Raw genomic sequence first — 19,244 nt, 5'->3', positions numbered from 1 at the left:
GAAGATGAGATTATCAGTCTGTCTCTTTGGCAGCAACGCTGGCCTAGAAGATTGTCCTGCCTCTCACCGGGGCTGCTCGTGCCCGCCCCTGAGCCCACAGGTCCTGCCGTGCTGCAGTCCCTGGGAGCCTGCTGTAAACCATCAAGGATCTGGACAGATAATGGTTAGAAATTTTAAGGTGACTTCATTGCTGAGGAAGCCATCCTGTGTAAGCATGCCCTACGTGCCTGGCTGAAGTACCCACCCTGGGTATATGTTGCCAGGCGTTGATCAGAAGAGCTGCAAAGGAGTAGTCGCTGCGTGGTGTAGTGCTTGGGCTTTGCAGAAAGTCACTGTGTCCTAAATCGCCGATGTTCAGATACCGGTTGAACGTGTAATCAAACCAACCCTTCAGATCTTCTGTTAGGGTCTTCATTGTCAAAGGGTCACTCCCTAATGGAGGTGTAAGTGACAGAGAGCTGCGGAGCTGGGGGGCTCTCAGACTGGCCTTCAAAGCGAGTGGTCGCTGTTACAGGGGTAGGTGAATCCTTTGAACTGGGGAGCTGCCAGTGCCGAGAGGCCGGGCAATTCTCCGGGGCCCTTGGCAACCCTCAGGTTTTTGTTAGTTTACAAGCAGAGCTGGGCCAGCTCTCCTATTCATGCCTCCCTTTGCTGGAAGCGGCATTGATGGCATACTTAGCATGCATAGCTGTTACCCCAGGCACGCCAATTGCTGCAAAACCAGGAGAATAGGAAGGCAGGAGAGCCTGGGAGAGCTTTGCTTGCTGTTGCCAAGGCGACTCGTTTTGAGCTAGATAAAACACTCTCACTCTCCACTGCTGCGGTTTTTATTGCCTTACCGCATTTTGAGTGGAACCAAACGAACACCCGAGGGTGCAAAGAAGTGGGAGAAAGGTAAAGGGAAGGGGCATACCAGCCCTGGCACTTGAAAGCGGAGGATGGCCGCGCCGCGTGGGCAGAGGTCCCGCAGGTTTCTGCAGCGCGTTTCTGTTCCCAACGTGTGTCGCAGCGCCCTGGCCCTGCGCACCCCTCGGCGGTAGCTGGCTGCAAGTGACGCCGTTTCCAAATGTCTAATTACATTGTTCAATCCTAACGATTTGTGCAAAAGACCTAGAATGAAGTGAGGAGTGTGATGAGTCTGAGAAACGCCTTCCAGTGTGGTGTGACTTTACCTTAAGGTCACTTAACCTACCCTGTTTTTCTCTCACCTTTTGCGGGGCTGGGACAGAGGTTCTGGCTTCATCAAATTTAGAGATTTTTATTCTACTCCTTTTCTAGACTTTTAGGTACAGCTGTTCCCTCTGAAGGGCCACTACCACAAGCTGACCACTCACCAAGTCCCTTGGTGTATCTAATCCTTGCTCTGCTGGCCTGGGGAAGACTGGGGTTGGGGTTGGCAGCCCCCGGGGCTGCCCGTAGAGTAGGGGGGCTCCTGCCCGGGACCGGGCTCCCGGGGACCCCGCGGAGGCTCTGGCCAGCAGAGGGCAAAGCTGCCACACGCTGCCCTGCGCGGCAGGCACAGTGCAAAGCTGTGTTTTGTTGTGCCTTACACCCCTGGCTCATCACGTAGATGAAGATGAAGCTATATACGTAATTTGTGGGGGGGAAAGAAGTCCTCCGTGTTCCCAGGGAACCTGAGGTGGCCTGGTGGTGGGACGCAGGGTCCTCAGGCACCAGCCACAAGCCCCAGCTCTCCTCTGCTGCCTCTGATGGACCAAAAAGATGCTTTTCTAGTATATACAGGAGAGATTTTCATCAAGCTGGGAAAATACTTCCCCAAGGGTGACTAAAACTACTTGCATCTGGGTTGAATACCTCCCCCTGTCTTTGATGGCAGAGCTATCTGCAGAGAAATTTGTGTAGTTTGGCACTAAATTACTCTTCACAGTCAATAACAGACCGGATAAATGTGGAAATTTCATCAACAGAGAGATCTCTGCTAACTGGATACATCATAATATGTGGGATGCAGGTTACACACGTTCTTCCTTGTCACCAAAAGCAAAATAGCATAATATAAAAGTAGGCAGCTCCCTGACTCCTTGTCTCTGCAGAGGGAGCATGTTCCAGTTCTCCCACCCTCTAAATAATTCATGTATGGAGTGGCAATGGTTGAATACCTTTTTGCCTTTGTGCTCTATGCAGTTTTCTCCTTTGTTTTGTTTTTCCCATCACGGCTGGTATTTCTGTTTGCTTTCTTTTCCCTTACCTGCTACACACTGAAATGTGGTTTTGTTATGAAAAGAGGGGTTTTGTTATCTAATGTTTTGTGTAATATTTCTTTGGTGAGTGTTTTGGGAATACAGCTGTTCCCTCAGGTCTTGTCCATCATATCTGGTGCCTCAGTAGATAACTTCTTGCAAGGTTTAGCCTAGAAGGCCTCTTTCACGTGCACAAATGCAAAGTGTACTTGACCTGTTGGCTCAGTTTAGTCAGACTAATAAAACCTGGTTCAGAAATGGCCTGTGCTGTCTAGTCTGAGCATCACACTCACTGAAAAGAGCCTTATTATAAAACCAAAACCCCTGAATTTCCTCCTTTATGGCAAGTAATATATATCAGTTATTCTTGTATAAAAATAAATTCAATTTTATTTTAAAGTAACTTACAAGGTGGGACTTTTCTCTCACCGATTATAAGCTAAAGTCTGTCTTCACAGTGGCTTTTACCTGGCATGGCCTTAAGAAAATGTGGTGTTTTTTCAGTGCAGACAAGTTCTGCATGGAGGTGGGCAGAGGTGAGCTCAGCCATACTGCGTGCTTGCTTCAGGGTCATCCACTGCTGTAAAACCAATTCAGTCAACACAGGCCCATCCTTTCACCTCTTTTCGCTGTCAGTGCAAAGTGTTAATGGAGCCCGTGTTTGAGTACAGCTCCAAAAGCAAAGTTAGGTCACTGTTAATGAAAAGGCAGAAGCCAGTTCCGTCTGCCTTTTATGTTACATTTTTCTTTGTTATTCTCCATGTTGTAGCTGTAGGCTTTCTTGCTTCTAGTGTCTTACACTATGGCAGATACAGAAACATCTATCCATTAATTTAGTGAAAAGTTTCAGGCATAATTAATCTCTTTCATACAATGCTGCTTTGATATATAAATATCTTTTTTCTTTCTTTTTTTTTTATTCTGACATTTAACATTCAAAACTGAAAGCTGAATTTTGAATCCACTGGAGTTCCTTGACTTGCACTGAAATATTAATTCAAAGCTTATTATTTATGCCTTCACAAATCATCCTCAAATAATTTCCCCCAATCTTTTCCCAACAGTAGCTCTGAGGTGTTTTCTGGTCTGTGTTGGATTCACCTCTTTTGTCAAATGTGAAGAGGTAGATTAAACTCTGTGCCAAACAACTGCATCTCCTGGATTTTCCACTTGACAGTGGTTTATTTTGCTCTTGGAACAGCCAGACGATTGAGATGAGCAGATGATTCAGTGTTTTATGCTTTTTGCTAAGGGTTGGTCTTCGAGACAGTGACAAGGGTCTCAGGCTGGCAGCTCTGGTCTGTGCCCTGATTCCACTCCCTGCCCTGCTTGTGGCCACCCAGCTGGGCACCCAACATCTGCATTTGTGCCAGAACTGCTCTTACACCAAAAATCACAACTGTGGGAAAACCACAGTGAGTCTCCTGAAAACTAAGCAAGAGGAAAGTAATTTCCCTTTTCCTATTGATTCACATAATGTTCTTTTTTTCTTTCCTGTTCTCCTTCTACGCCCGTTCCTTCTCTCTTTGTCACTGATTTCCTGTGGATGCCAATTAAAGGTGAACTCCTTTCCTTCTAGCGCTGTTACCATCTCCTGACCACAAGTGTGCCTGAAACCCTGAGCCAGGTCTGAGGTTCACACTGTCGGGTTCTTACACTGATGGAAAAAACAATAATACAATTTGAATCGGGAGCAAAATATTTAAAGTTATTTGGGTGTTGAGACATGCAGCTGCGCAGCCTAATTGGTTTTAGACTATATATATATATATATATATATATATAAAAAATTCTATAGCCATATATATCTCTCTCTCTTTGCAACTATATATAGATACAGCTGCAGTGGCAGAATGGGTCATCTGCAGCTTCCAGCAGGGAGAGACACATGGAGTCATTTTGCAGTTTTTAAGCCTGTTTGGCACTGTCCCCCATTTCAGATGCCCCGATTACAACTCCTGTGCTGTATTTTGTCCCATTTTTTGTAAAATTATTTCATCACGGCTGGGAACATGTTGCTTGCAGCTGGGTTGGACTCTTTCCTTTGGAGAAACCTGACAGCATGGCCCACTCTTAACTCCTACTTTCTTCCTTTGTTGGTCAGGTACTCTGTGTTTATTTTGTCCTAAATCGTCTATACTCACCTCTTTGTGTGAAAGCAACAGTTTTAAGGAATACATTCAAATAGATGAAAGCAGCTGATAGCTGGTAGGCATTGAATGGTGCAAGCAGAAGAAAGAGTCCCTTAGAGAGCTTTCTGTGGAGTTTGTATCGGAAAGGAACAGCTGACACTTTCACCACAGGGAGGTATGGCTGTGTTGGCTAATGCTGAGTGCAGTCACATCATATATGGAGGCAAGAACTTGGTGTTTGGATGTGAGGTGGCAATTTATGTGGGGAAATGGAGGTATTCCTGCTGCAGCTGGTGGTAGGTAAGGCTAAGAGAAGTTTTCTGCAACATTAGACTGGCATCCTGTGCTGGAAAAAGCTTGTCGCCTAGGAAAATCTTATTTCTCTCCACTAGCCTGATATGAAGGCTGCTGGGTGGCAGGCAATGTGTCCTACTGTGTGGGCAGATGTTAATCCAACTGTCTCACACCAGTTCTGCTATCAGCAATCACCGCCTTTCCAGATCGCGATGGCTGTCTCATCTGTTGCTTTGCCTCTTTGGAAAAGACATGGAACAGGCTTGGAAAGAGGTGCATTGATGTCAGACTGCCTGTGGCTGAATGGAGATGGAGTCAAACAAGCCGTGTCAAAAATTAAACTGAGAAGCAGAGAGTTCACTAGGAAAAGTTGGAGTACCTGGCTTGAAACACTTTCTAAATATAATGGCTTTTGCTACTTCAGTACAAGAGGTAGGAAAGCAAACACTGGTGCCCCTGTTGCGTACAGGTGGAGACTCAAATGCCGCAGGCAGCAGCATGTATATGTTGAACCTGGCAGTGGCAGAAGCAGGAGGACTGAGGGGTTTGGAGCTGCTGGCTGGCTGTGAACGGGAAGGTGGAAGCTGTTCCAGGGACAGTACTAGGAGGTCCCAACCCAGGTTAGAAGGGTTAATTTTAAAAACATTTTTTTCCCCAAGTCTCAGCACTGTCTGCTTTTAGCAGTGATGGGAATTAGAAGTGACAACATACCACAGGGAGCTGTTCTCATGGGGTTTGCATCACGCCTAAAGCTGGGTGTACCAGAAACCTCCCGAGAGAGAGGCTGGTCTGCCAGACCCTTGGACATCTCGGCTGATACCAGCCAGAGTTTGAGCATTTCAGATTCCCAAGTGAAAGGAGCTTTCTGGTTTTGTGGCGTTCACTTCTTTTAGCATACTGTTTTCTGAGCCAGACGTGATAGCGAGTGGCGAGCTGGTGTGACAGGCTCTGCTTTCCCCTGGCAGAGGCGGTGCAATCTTTTTCTCTCTTGCCATGATCTCCCTGGAGAAGCGTAGGGAAGGCATGACTCCCGGGGGAGTACTGGGACAGGCTTTCCTGGTCTCGGCAGCATCCCAGAGCCAAGGGAGACCTATGTGAGGGAGTGTCTACACATGAGGGTGGTGACTCGAAGCAGCATTGCAACACGACACGGCTAGAAAGGGCAACACACGGTGATGCAGAAAATTAAGTTACACGTATAGAATTGTAATAACACAAAAAAAGCCCAATAGCTAATTCCCACTGAACATATTTATAGTGGTGTTGTACTTCCCTGTTGTTTCTGATACACTTCTAGGTCTACCCTGCAAAAGAGGTGTGAGCATCCATAAAAGAGAGAGAGATGACCTGGGATTCACAGCTGCGAGGTGCTGAGCGCTGGGAGCTTCTGCCAGCCCCTCATGCCAGGCAGGACAGACCCTTCTGCAGGGGGCTGCATGTGCAGCCACAGGTCATGGAGAAGATGAATAATGTTCTTGCCCTCAGCAAGCTGACTTGGTTTTGTGACTGCAGTATTTCTTGGAAACATCCTATATCTGCTGTGGAAAAGACAAGGAGTAATTTTGTCAGAAAGACATTATTTTTCAGTGACATTGCTCTTCTGTAGGTGCTCACCAAAGAGCTTGCAGGGATCTCTTGGACTGAATGGAAATGTCAGAAGGGTTGCTATAGCCAAATGCAAAGAGGTATTTCCCAAGTAGTATGGCTATTAAATAATTATATTTGAGATAATATGTAAGAAGTACACTTGACAAAAATCTAGCAACATCTAATACTTGTTTTGGTCAAAATTTGAGGGTTTTGGTCTGATTTTAAATGCAGTGATTCAGAAAGCTTTTTCATGCAGCGAAGTGTCTCTTGCTGTTTTGAAGCTTACCACAGGAAGCTGATAGAGACACAAAAATATAGAGGCAGCTTCTTAAGCCTATCTTCTGCATGATGTCAAAATCAAACCAGGGATCCTGATATTAGGACAGGACAAGACAAAATACTAAAGCCACTCTGTGTCTTTTGATATCACAATACAAAGAGCAGCATTATGTGACACTAATCTATGCATTACCATGGGCAGCTTGAGGCCCATCGGGTCCATCTGATGAGGTTCTGCCACCATCCCATCTGTTTTGTATTCATCTGTCACTGATACTTGGAGCCACTGGAGAGGAAAAAGAACTGGCAATGTCATGCAGTGGCCTTTTGACATCAATACAAGCAGTGTGGGAATTGCTAGAGGTTTTTACCTGGTACTTATCACGGGCATCAAAATGTAACATGGGGGAAAACCCACAAGTTCTATAAACACCACATCATTTCCCGCTTACGAGTAAATATAATTGTCATTCTTCAAAATTTCTAGACCAAAAGCTACAGTTACATCATGTTTCAGCTGTTCCCTAACAAAAGGAGACAACATGTCAGACTTGGCATGTCAGCTTCCTGCCAGTACAATCTGAGTCCTCCTGTAGGCGGTGCTACAACCAGTAGATGAAAAAGGTATAGGGTCTGTTAGCTGAAATGAGCTGGTATTGCTCCATACAGTTGTCTTAAAATAAATTGGATCAAGATTTGGCGAAGAGCAGACATTAAAAAGAAGCACAAGTAAGAGCAGCCATATACCCAGTGGGACTGAGGTTTCTTTGAGCTCAGCACCCTTTCTCCAGCAGCATCAGCAGTTGGTACCCAGGGAAGAGGAAAAAAATGGATAAACAGATGTTGAAACTTCTCTGAAATGGCCCCTGAGCCTCTAGAGTGCAAAGTGCTTCTTTTAACTCCTACTTTATTATCCCTTTTCGTAGGCTCTTTTTCAGTCCTTGGCGACACCTGCTAAAGGGTAAATGCTCTTGCTCTGTATTTCCCACAGACTGCCTTTCTTTAAACCTTGGAGATAGAAAACATATTTCTGTGCAAAATCAGTATCTGCTTGTACCAGTTCCTGATTTGTTTTCATTATTGGAGACAAGGAGGTGAAACCCTGACCCCGCTGAACTCTCTGGGCAGGTTACAGTTCAGTTCTGTGTGGCAGGGGCTGTGGCTCTGGGAGCTGAACGCAAGGCAAAGAGAAGTACTTTGGGCATTCCTCGCAGGTCATGGCACAGCTCGCTGTTTCTACCATTTCTGCAGTGCCTTTGTTCTCGAGCAGTTTCCATGGCGCTCCTGCTTTGTCTGCAGACCTGTCTGCAGGCAGCACTCTTCTCGAACATGCCACGCAAGATGATTTTATGAGGCGGTGCATCGCGTTGGGTGGCTGCGCTGCAAGGCTGCTAGGCATCAGCCACCACAAATATCTCGCAGGCTGTCTCACTGGTGCATCTCTAGATAGTGCGGATTGATGTTTTTTAACTGAAGGGAGCGATATAGATGATGCAGCTCAGCCTTTTGCCAGTCATATTTGGCAAATTAAAAAAAAAAAACAAACAAGAGGAGAGCTCTTATCCAAAGGGATTGTTGCTGGCAATGTAGCATTGCTGTACAATAAAACCCCAACAATTCAGGGCATAACAAGCAAGAGCAGCCATGCTGCTTGCTGCAGCACTCTCCAAATATTATCTTCTTCTGATGAGTGTGTGAAAGTAGATGATCTGTATATGTAACACAGCATCAGTCCCCTCCAGTAGAGACTGACAAGGATGACCTCAAGCTCATTTATCTGTTACCCAGCTGTTAATTCTCTGCTAACTGTTCTGATAACCTCAGGGTCCTCCTGTCAGCTACAAAGTCAGAAGGGCTGAGTAATCTGGCTTTTTTTTTTTTTTTTTCCCCCCCCCCCCAGGAATAATATTCCTCAAGCAACCCTGAGGTTTGAAGGGTAGAGGCTGTTCAGAGGATAACGATAGAGTGCTCACAGCCCAATACTAGAAATATTTCAGTAAGAAAACTGGTCATATGAATCTTACAGGCTGTTCATCTAAAAAGAACTGGAGTGTAAAATCACTGCCCAAGTGAAAAAGCAGGCAAAAGGGCAGAGCTGTGCTAACGGGGGATTTTAACTCCCAGGCACAGCAGAGAGTTCATTAAATGGTGGAAATAAGGCTGGAGGTCTGTTAGCAGGCTGTGTACAGGAATGCAGTTTAATCTGGGACCTGGAGAGATCAATAAGAAATGGAACAATATTAGAGTTATTATCAAAGTATAGAGAGAATATAACTGAAGACTCAAGGGCAGCTTAGAAATAGAGATGTCCTAGTCACAAAAACTCAATCCTTTGAGCAGAAAAGAGGTTTCTTCATTAAGGTGAAGCTTGTACTGTGTGTTGGCATAAAACAGGCTGCTCCCCAAAGCTGGACATGAAAATTAATGGGTTGTAAGTCTTGGCAGAGGTTTTCAAAGATGCCTAGAAAATTATAATGCCCAATTAAATAGGAGTCAGTCATCCAAGTCCCTCGGGTGGTCCTGAAAATCACAACCACTCTGAACTGCATCTAATTTTCAGTCACATTTTCCCCCTCTGCTTCTCTCTGTGCTCCTCTTCCAGCACTCTCCCCAGCTCCTGCTGGCACAGGCCTCTGGCTGAAGCCAAAGCCAAGTAGCAGGTCTTTGAATCATGGCATCTGAGTAGCCTCGGTGGGGACATGAGAGAAGATCGTCCGTCCCTGCTGAGGCTATTCAGACCTGAATCTGTGGCAGCCATTACACACCAGCCAACTGCTGTTTTTCCACCAGACACCTCCCTCTCATTTTACGGCCATTTTTGTACCTCTGAGGTGGAAAGATAAAATTGGATATGCAGTGAAAAAAATGGGCTGTGCTGCAGTGAATTTAAGAAGTGTAAGATCTATTTTTTTTTCTTGGCTGATGTGCATGTATCTCACGTGCACATACCGTGCACTTGACCTGTTTGGGCTACAGCTTCTAATCTACGCATCGGATCTGGCAGAGATGACGGGGGTGTGTGTCCTTCAAGCTGGAGGATGCTCTGTGAAGGAGCATTAGGCGGAGGACAGCGCGCTGAGCACATCCTGCAGAGGGGGGGCACGTGGCACAGAAGGTGGACTGTAGAGAGGCAAGTCCTGAGCACACGTGATCCTCTGCTGAATCAAGGTCCCCAAAGAGCTTTAATTGACATAGATGAATGTCATCCTTTCATGCTCTCCTCAATTATTCCAAGCCAAGCAGCGCTGATTCACTACCTGCATCACTGTCAGTCCTCCTCTTCAAGCAAGGCACAGGCTGGCTGGGAAATGATGCCCAAAGTGATGTCGCCACAAGAAAGACAATAGAGGAATTGAGAAAATTGTGTCATTCTTTATATATCTGTATTGTTTCACCCTGTATGTTAGGGCCTTGTACTGGTCACTAGCAAACAGGCTGGTTTCCTCCTCCCTCCTTACTGCCAGAAGGCACTAACTAACTAGCTACCAGAGCTTTCTCTTTTTTGCCTCTGAGACATTTGTTGTAACCACAGAAACAAAATTAGGACAGGGTGAGTTGGGGATCTTCTGGGCTGTCCCCATGCCCAAGGTTGAACCTCTCTGGATTATTAGGGGTAAGAAGAGAGATTTTTCCACAATAACCTAGTGCTAAGGGTCGTATCAGAAAAAGACTATTAGGAGCTTCTCCTCACTAGATTAACTTCCTAAGACCCTATGGGGATTTCACTACCTCCTGGATTCTTCCCACCTGCCCCCAGGAAGTCCACACTGGGGATAGGCTGTACCCAAGCGCAGAGGTGAGGGAAGTCCTCCACCTGAGGCTTGGGTAAAAGGAAAGGAGAAAAAAAGTCTCATTTTGGAGTTAAGTGACAAAATGGTCTTGCAGGGAAACGGGAGGGAAAACTAGCCCTGAATGTGGGTAGGATCATGGGTGCCACTAAGACAGGAACAGCGTCACAAACATCCCTTGGAGCCACCCTATGCCAGCACCTCTGAATACCACAGACTTCATCCTGAAATTTAGTCATGGCCAGAGCACTGCTGTCCTCTTGCCTGTGTTGGTTTTCCGCTAATCCCTTCCACTCCACCCTTTTCATTGACTGAGTATCCAAGTCCCACCACTTACTATGAGTTATTATTGTCCCAGCCTTCTTTAGCCTCTGGATCCATCCAGTCTATCTATGGTCCTGGAGTTCCCAAGCTCCTCAGCTGTGGTGCCAGCCTGCAGCAGGCTGGAAATGTGCTGGTCGTTCCCAGGAATAAACCTGTTGGATGGGTGTGAGGCATTGTGGCACTGGGCACCCTGGTGGGATCCAAGGAGGAGACATGCCCTTGTGTGACAGCGGTGACATTGGCAGGCGTTGCTTCTGGAAATATTAGGAGATGGAGAGTGGTAATGAAGGAAGTGCAGGTAAGCAGGGTGAAGTCTCTTGTAGCGAACAGAAAGGTGTATCTTGTGGTGTTTGGCTTGAGTTTTGTGCTCCTCTAAGTCTGAACTTTCTTTTGTACAGGTTTGTAAAAATGTTGTATGTATGTGCAACATTCCAAAATGGGAAATAACAGCTTTTGCCATCAAACAGCTGGTGTCTCTTGTTCAGTAAAAGACACGCCGAGTGTTACAAAAAGCTGTGGTCCTCCTTTCAAATCTGCAGGAGCAGTTTCCAGTCTGCTCGGAAACACAGAGACTCTTTCAGCCTTTTTAAGTGGTAGGTGATGTTCAAGGGAAGATTATGGCACAGTCACAGCCTATGAGCTAGGTAAAAATCAAGAATGAGTGAAACAAATGTAATACGTGTGCAGGTTATGGGAGAAAGACAGATGGAGAGAGTGCCCGCTCCCCAGGCTGGCTGGAAGACATACATTTATTTGTGGTTCTGACAGGATAGGGCTGTGTTGTGTGTTGCTGTCTTTGCAGCCTAGCAAGATGTGATAATAACCTGAAACAAGTTTCCGTTCAAAGGGACGTTTTCTTCTTCCTCCACCCCGGGCTCCCACCACCTGCCTGGGGCCGGCACCAGCCTTCGCTCCTGCAGCAGGGCCCGGAGGTCCCTCGATGCAGCTGGCAAACAGCTCTCTGAAAAACATCATCCTGCAGCTGGATCCAGCTGACCCAGCTGCCAAAGTGCCAGCAAGGAAGGGATATGAAGCTGGAGGTGGGGTTAAAGGTATTGGCTAAATCCCAGCACAAATGAGACTAAGTAGTTTTCAACTTAAATAGCTGGTAGTAAATTTAGCATCTCCCTAATGCAATCGAAATCACGGTGATTGTTCAATCTGATTTTAGCCAATAGCACTCGAAAGCAGGAGGGCTGCTAAGATTACACAAACTGGAGCAGGTTCTTGAGCCTGGGGCAGGGTGAGAGTCCGAGTTTTGCAGAGGAATGCTTTTGATTAACAGTTTTCCTACACCTTGTAGTAAAGAACAAGACTTTCTTTGGACAGAAACTTGAGTGAAGCAGCGAGTTTCTTCTCTGCTGAAAAAGGGGATCACTTTTTAAAATACACAGATTGCTATATAACTGGACGGGTATTTTGGTGAGGATTTGTGACATGGTGCCGCACTTAAGTGCCCGTGAACACAAGGATTCCTTGGCCAGGCAGGCAGGTAGGGGTACAGCAAGCTCCTGTGGCTAAAATCTGGAGAGAAGTGGGTATAATTAACCGTTGGAATCACTTGCCTAAGGATATAATGGATTCATTGTAACTCCACGATTTCAAATCATCTTTCTGACATGTCTATTGTAGCTCCACCAGCTGTTTTGGGGTTTGCTATAGGAGTCACTGAGGGAAATTGTATTCCCAGAACTTCCTGTCCTATGTAGGAGATCAGGCTCTCTGATTATAGGGTCCATTGTGCCCTTCAAATATCTGCATGGAGGCAGCAGGGAGTGATGCTTCCCCCTTCGCGTTCCACCCAGACAAAGACCAAAAGGCATTCAGCACTTGAAAACCCCGTGTGCATTTCTGTGCAAACAGACGGTGGAGGATTATGGTAATTGCACCTAAAAATACCCACATTTTTCCAAAACCCTAAAGCCCACTTCTACCCCTGTATTGTGAAACGTGGAGCTTGAAGGGGAAGGTGTAAGAAGATGTCATAGTTTAAAGCCAAGCCCCTGTGGGTTCTGCCTGGGGCTGCGGCCCCTTGGCGCCGGGCGGGGCGCGGTCCGTGGGGAGAGCGTGGGTGCACGCGCGGGGGAGGCTGTGCGGGGTCAGGGTGGGTGTGGGAGCGCTGGGGGCGAGAGGGGAAGGGTGCGAGGGATGGCTGTGCGAGGCGGGTGTATGGGGTGGGGGGGGGTGCGAGGACGAGGCGGGTCCCTCCCGCCGTGCCCCCCCGCCGGCCGCGGCGGAGCCGTCCGTGATCTCATCGGGAGCGCGGCCCCCGCCCGCGCGCCCCTCCGCGCCCGCCCACGCACGCCCCCCCACCCGCGCAGGGGCCGGGCGCGCGGCCGCGCTGCAGCAGAGCCCGGGCAGCGGCACCGCCGCCGGCCGGCCCGGCAAGGTCACCCCCGCTCCCCCCTCCACACACCGCCCCCCTCCCGCGGCGGCCGCCGGGGCCGGGGCCGGGGCCGGGCCGTGGGGCCCCGCCATGGTAGCGGCCGCGGGGCGCCGCCGGCCGCGGGGCTGAGGAGAGGCGGGCGCCGGCGGGAAGGAGCCGCGGGGCGAGAAGATGGCTTCCCCCGCGCCCCCCGCGCCGGGAGGCGGGCCCTCGCCCCCCGCCGGCCCGCCGCGCCTTCGCCAGGTGGGTGCGCGCCGTGCCGGCGGCGACACGCGTGTCCGGGCTCAACCCCCCCGCCCGCTCCCGCGTGGGGCCGCGCCTGCGCGGGCGGCAGGTGCGGCCGCGAGGGGGGACGCGTGGCGGAGCCCGCCGTGGAGGGACCCCCCCCCCCACGGAGGGGGGCAGCGGCTCTCGCCGGGGCCGGGAGCCGGCGGGGCTGCGGCGGGAGGATCCCCCTCACCCCCCGCAGAGAGCGCGGGAGCGGGAAGACGGAGCCCCGGTGGAAAGGGGAGGGGGGGGGGGGGGGGCGGAAATACCGGGACCCCAGCGGCCCCAAAGTACAGGGGGAGGGAGGGGGTGCTTTGCTATTCAGTTTGTCGGTCAATAAAAAAAGCTCGCGTACAATAACAAAAAATCCCACAGCCGCCCCGAAATTGTTTGAGGCAGCGCACCTGCGCAGGTGTGCCGGGCGGCCACACGCACACGCGCGGGTGGAAGTTCACACGGTTGAGAGGTGGTGGTGCAGCGCGGTCTGTTTGTGCGGCGCGTTACTGCTGTAGCAGAGCGTATCGAAAGGCATGAATAAAATCTTAATTAACGTAATGCAGCAATTTTCAGGCGGCTGTTCCCGCTCTTGCTGCATGCAACGCTTTTCTGCTTGCATCTACCCCCTTGCAAGGCGAGAGCTCCGGTTTGCGGCGGCTGCTGCATGGATTTACATTTGGAACGGTGAAGTTGGTCGCAGGAGTAGTTCGACGTTTGCTGCCTGGCTGGGCCGGCATGGCCGAGCTGCTGGGGGTACTGGGGGGGTTCATGCCATGAGTACTTCGTGTCTCCTGAAAATGAGAGTCACAAATGGAGGGAAACGGTGCTGGCGTGTTCAATTTGCTCTTTCCTGCTAAGGCTGTGACATTACTGTGTTAAGATTAATAAAGAAAAAAACTGTCGCAAAGGAGGATTCCCGATGAGTAATCAGATTAGCATAGTATGTATGTACTCAAACCTAAATATACATCCCATCCTGGTTTTTTTTTGTTTTTTTTTTTTCCATTTTCACTGAGAATCTGGTGGTACCTTTGATGAGGAAGTCCCAGGGGTCTGCAGTTGGGACAGGCAACTGAAAGTTTGGAGGAGTATCTAAACTTGTAAAGCCCCTCACACGCTAGAAGTTTGGGCTGGGCAACTTAAGCAAAAAGGCCTTTGTGTGGGTTTGCTTCTGACCCCGGCTGGAAATGCCACAAGAACAGCCGCCCCCTTCACCCCCACACATTTTGCCACTTCCTGTTCCCTTCCCTGCTGGAAGCTGGAAGAAAAAATGCTGTCTGATTTTAGTAACTTAGTAAGTTTGGTTTTAGGAGGGAGAAAAGTGAACAGGGATCTCTCCGGTTTATTGGCGAGCTGTCCTAGGCGCAATCGGCAGTACCAGCAGGACAGATGAAGAACGTCAGAGAGGGAAAAGAAGTTCCATGTACTAAAGCAAAGGCCTGGTGATGAAGACCCCAGGCACCGGGATTCCTCCTGAAACCTGACTTCTCTTTGCATATAACTTACTCTGTGTGCTTATATTTGGAACCGGGTAGGCGGTATCCTTTCATGCGCTGACCGAGACCCTCAGTGACAGCTCCCTTCCTGTGATGGTCCTGCTTGTTTCAAACCTCCTCAAAAGCATGGGTGACACGAGGCTGCCAGTTATTTCTTTTTAACAGCAAGCAATTATCACCGTTAATAGGGCTTAATAACAAGCGGTTGCCACCAGTCGCTGAAGGACACAAAGGAACAGGAAGCCCTGCTAGACCAGCAAGCTGCTTTTGGTTTGCTAGTTTTAAATGCAGGGATAATTTGCTTTATTGAGAAAGTAATAGGGCAGCCAGGGGCAAAGCAGAGCAGCCCCTGCCCCGTACTGAAATACACTGCTGATGAAGGATCCAGCACATCCTGTGGCAAACCCAGACCTCTGCGTTGTGTGAAGTGTTCTGAATTGACTTCTCACAGGGTTATTCATTTTATATGAGAATGAAACAGCGAGGTAATAATCCTTTATTAGTATGCGGAAATTACTCATGAAAAAAATTGACTACTACAGGTTTTTTGCTGTCTTCCTATGCATTTTGTCCACTATATTTAGAAATATTTTTATTTGTGTATAGAAAGAAATCGCTCATCAGACATATATCTGAACTATGACTGTGGCAGAGTCTATTATTCATTTGGATTTTTGCTGCCCTTAACAAGGTAGCATACACAGAGCTTCTTCGTGGAACCTTGACGGGAATTTAAAAGTCCATGAATAAATGCACAGTGCTACTCAAGAGCAAGGTAAAGAACACAACAAGAGCTGAAGTCAAATCAATTTTTCTATAAATCACTAAAAGCCTCCCACTTTACCAAGCATCTCCTGCATCCTTAGGAGGGAAGGAGAGTAGGTTTGGGGGAGTACAAAACAAAAGGGAAGGGAACACATCTGCTTGAAACCATTGTACTGACTGTTTTGTTACTACAACGAGCTTACCACAATAGCCCTTAATGAAAATTGAAATCGGCAACATGCTGAATTCCCGCTACACTGGGGCCTCCCAGAGGTCCTTGAGGCTAGTCCGGTCTTGGAGCTTGCTAGTGAAAGTCACTGAAAAAGCCGTTTGAACTGAAATTATATTAGTGGAGTTTTTACTATTTCAGTTAATTTAAGAGATCTTTGAATCTGTTCTTCACATTAAATATATATTTGGGGTTACTTGCAGAGTTGAGGCCATTATTTGCATCTGTTAGCTGTGAATCTGTTTTAGCAAGAACTGTATTTTACCTTAAACACCTGAGTTGTCCTGTAAGCACAACTTAAATGGTAAACCTTGCAGAGTCAACTACCACAGTCAGATACCAGTGAAATTTGTGATGTAAAGCTCAAGAAGGTACTGAACAAGAAGACAAGCTATTGTAAATTACACCATTGGAGACCATTGTGTGTGGAATAGGATGGATCTTGTTTTCCTCATTGGTATTCTTGAATTATTTCCACTTTTTTTCCTTCTAGTTGTCAAGGCTGTACTTCTCTTGTCAAAAGAATATTTGAGCACTTATCCTCACATTAAAAAATACAACCATATTAATAAAATTTGCAAATCAAATACTAAGTGTCTTGCATCAGAATGCTTGATCTGTGGAAGAAACAAAACAACAAAAATAGTCTTGAAGGGAAGGACCGAGATGCTGAGTGATGTGACATGGACCCATGATTAAATGAAGCCTTTTCTGGCTCTCCCTTTGCCCATTTGACAGGCGGGTCCTTTCTTCCAGCCACTGTGGAAGCTATTCCAGTATTTGAACTCCACATGTGCAGCAGGGTCTCCTATGCCGGATGTCCTCCTCAGGCACCACAAGTGTATCCCCAAGGTGCATTGCCATTTCTGATGACCCTTCACATTGTAAAATCAAGTTGGCTTCAGAGCATCAGGTTCAGGTTACTGTATTAGGACCTGACTGATAGATTAAAAGCTGTTCAGAGTAAAAAAGATATGACTGAAGGTACAGAAGGATAGAGATCACATTAGGGTTCAGTTCTGGTCCTTTGAACAACCAAAATATTTCAATGGGGAATCCTGTTTAATTTGGCATTGTGATTTTATGTGAGTGTGTTTCTGTGAGGAAAATAAAGGGTACAGGGATAAACCCCTTCTCTTACGATCTGTTGTCTAAGAAATATTTTTAATCCATTGTAATTGCAGTCTGCCAAACTCATTAGCAGGAAAAATGTACAATAATAATAGAACTTGTTTACATGGCAATGTAAAATTAAGGTCATGTAGTGCTTTGGACTTGAGGTGAGTATTTGTCTGGTTAAGTAGAAACGGGTCAGCAATACTAAAATTTGTGAAGACTGTATCAGACAATGCTAGTTTCATGATTTAGTAAAGAATCTAAAGAACACTTTTACTAGAAGAGATGAAATATCCTCTCACTAATGTTGTTGATGCTTTCAAGGGCTGAATTGTATCTAGTGACTTTCCTGCATTCTAAAGAGAAAAATAAAAATTAAACTGAGGTACAGGTATCTGAATATATTGTACTGTGCAAGCAGTTCAGTGTACAGATAATTTAGACATGATAACATGCCAGCCATAGAAATAAAGTCAATGTTACAGCTAGGCAAGAAGTAGTTTTTCAGTTTTCAGTGAAGGTATTAGATGCTCCAGAGTTTTGCTGCATCACACACAAGGACAAATCTTTCAGCATTTTTCATGAAGAGAAGGATGCATAAACAGGTGTTGACCATCTTTCCTGGGCTGAGAGACGTGCAGCTGTAAACACCTTTTCTGTCTTGTTTGGAGTAAGAGACTGAGGCTGGGATTCCCACATCACTGACCCTCAGACTGTTCCTGGATCCTTGTTTGAGAACCAGGGCTCCTGTTATAAGTGTCCCACTCTGTTATCTGCCATGGCACTTAGGTACTGCTGTCCTACTGCACCTCTGAGCAGGCACAAATAAATACATGGTCTTAATCCATTGTCTGATATGAAAAGAAAGTGTGCAGGAGTGTCTTTTACTGTGACTTAACTGATCTCAGTCAAAGTTGCTTACAATCAAGCAATGTACCGCAGTCACACAGTAGATTTTTGTGGTGGCATGACATTATTGATCCCCCTGAAATCCCTTTATTCCATATAATTCTCTTTTGATAAAAGACCTGTCTGTAAAATGGTGCCTGGAACTGGAAGTCCTCCTTTTCATATTCAAGCTCTTTTTATATATGGTTGGATTTTTGTTGGAAATCCAAATATGTCCAAAAGGACATAAATGATTCTGGAATGCCGAACTCATGGCTTGATTTGAGAACCAAAACAGGAGAGAGAACACCCACTGTGGTATTCAGAAGAGTGCTGGTGTGGATGTGGGAAGTTGCAGAACAGACCTCCTCTCATTCTGTTTCTCTGAGATGTTTCTGTGGCAAAATTGTCCTGTATTGTCAATCTGTGAGAGCAAGACATTCACTTGAGCACTTAAGAGAGTGGAACATGAGACCTGCAGATTTTATTTGATGCCTCATTACTAGGAGAGCCAAGGGCACCACAAGCAGTTGAGACCACTGGAAATAAGAAGTATGTGTATTGTGCCAAACGTGACTCTTGTATGCAATAACAATTCATCTCTATGTTCAAATTACACCATTTTCCAGCTTGTCAGATTACATAAACTCCAACAAATGAGGTCTAATCAGTATGAGGTCTCCACCTAGGACTTGACAAAAACCTGTTACAGGGAACACTTCAATTGGTGTGTGGGACTGCAGGAACTAGTTTTCTTCTTTTTATTTTCTTTTCTCAAGGAGTTTCCCCCTGTAACTCTACTGGATTTTGTCTCTTACCATTTTATGCTTTTCTCCTGTAAAGGAGGAGAAAACAAACCCTCCTAAAAACTTGTATGCCACTGCAGTGTTAGAGGTCATCTTCTGGACCATTCATACTTCTGACTATTCATGTACTACTGGTGTGCTTTGATGCTGCCTTTTCTAGCCCACTGCTCTTTAGCCCACTTCCCAGGCTTTTCTTACTGCAGGATGTTCTTTGTCCCCTACTAACTGTTGGTGGGATTTGAGGATATTTGACCTTTCTTTTTCATGGGTGGTTTAGACTGATGCCCCTCCAAGGCCACCCTTGCAGTAGCTTTGGTTTGGACAGTATGTTGTTTGCCTTCACCTCTTTGTTGGCATGGATCCTAGTTCTGTAATTTCAAAAATTAGATGTGTTTGAATTCCACATTTTCAAGGTTTCTTTGAACTTTAATTCGGTTCAAGCCTATTTTAATTTTACCTTTTGCTGCTATGAAGGATTAGAAGTAATTTTCTCAAAACTAGAGTGACTTGAAAATCAGCATAGTGAAGTACTCGCTTAGGCATCACAGCAGTGAGTAAAGAGAACATCTATCAAAATGAACATTTCTGTTTCACTGAGCTGTGTATGCCATAATCAAAGGGAAAAGGGTGCTAGAAAATGTCTTCTCTCTGATTTGAAATGATGAAACATAATGCATAATGAACCT

Source organism: Athene noctua, chromosome 4, assembly GCF_965140245.1.
Source record: "Athene noctua chromosome 4, bAthNoc1.hap1.1, whole genome shotgun sequence".
NCBI lineage: Eukaryota > Metazoa > Chordata > Aves > Strigiformes > Strigidae > Athene > Athene noctua.
Note: the sequence above shows the minus strand (reverse complement) of the source record.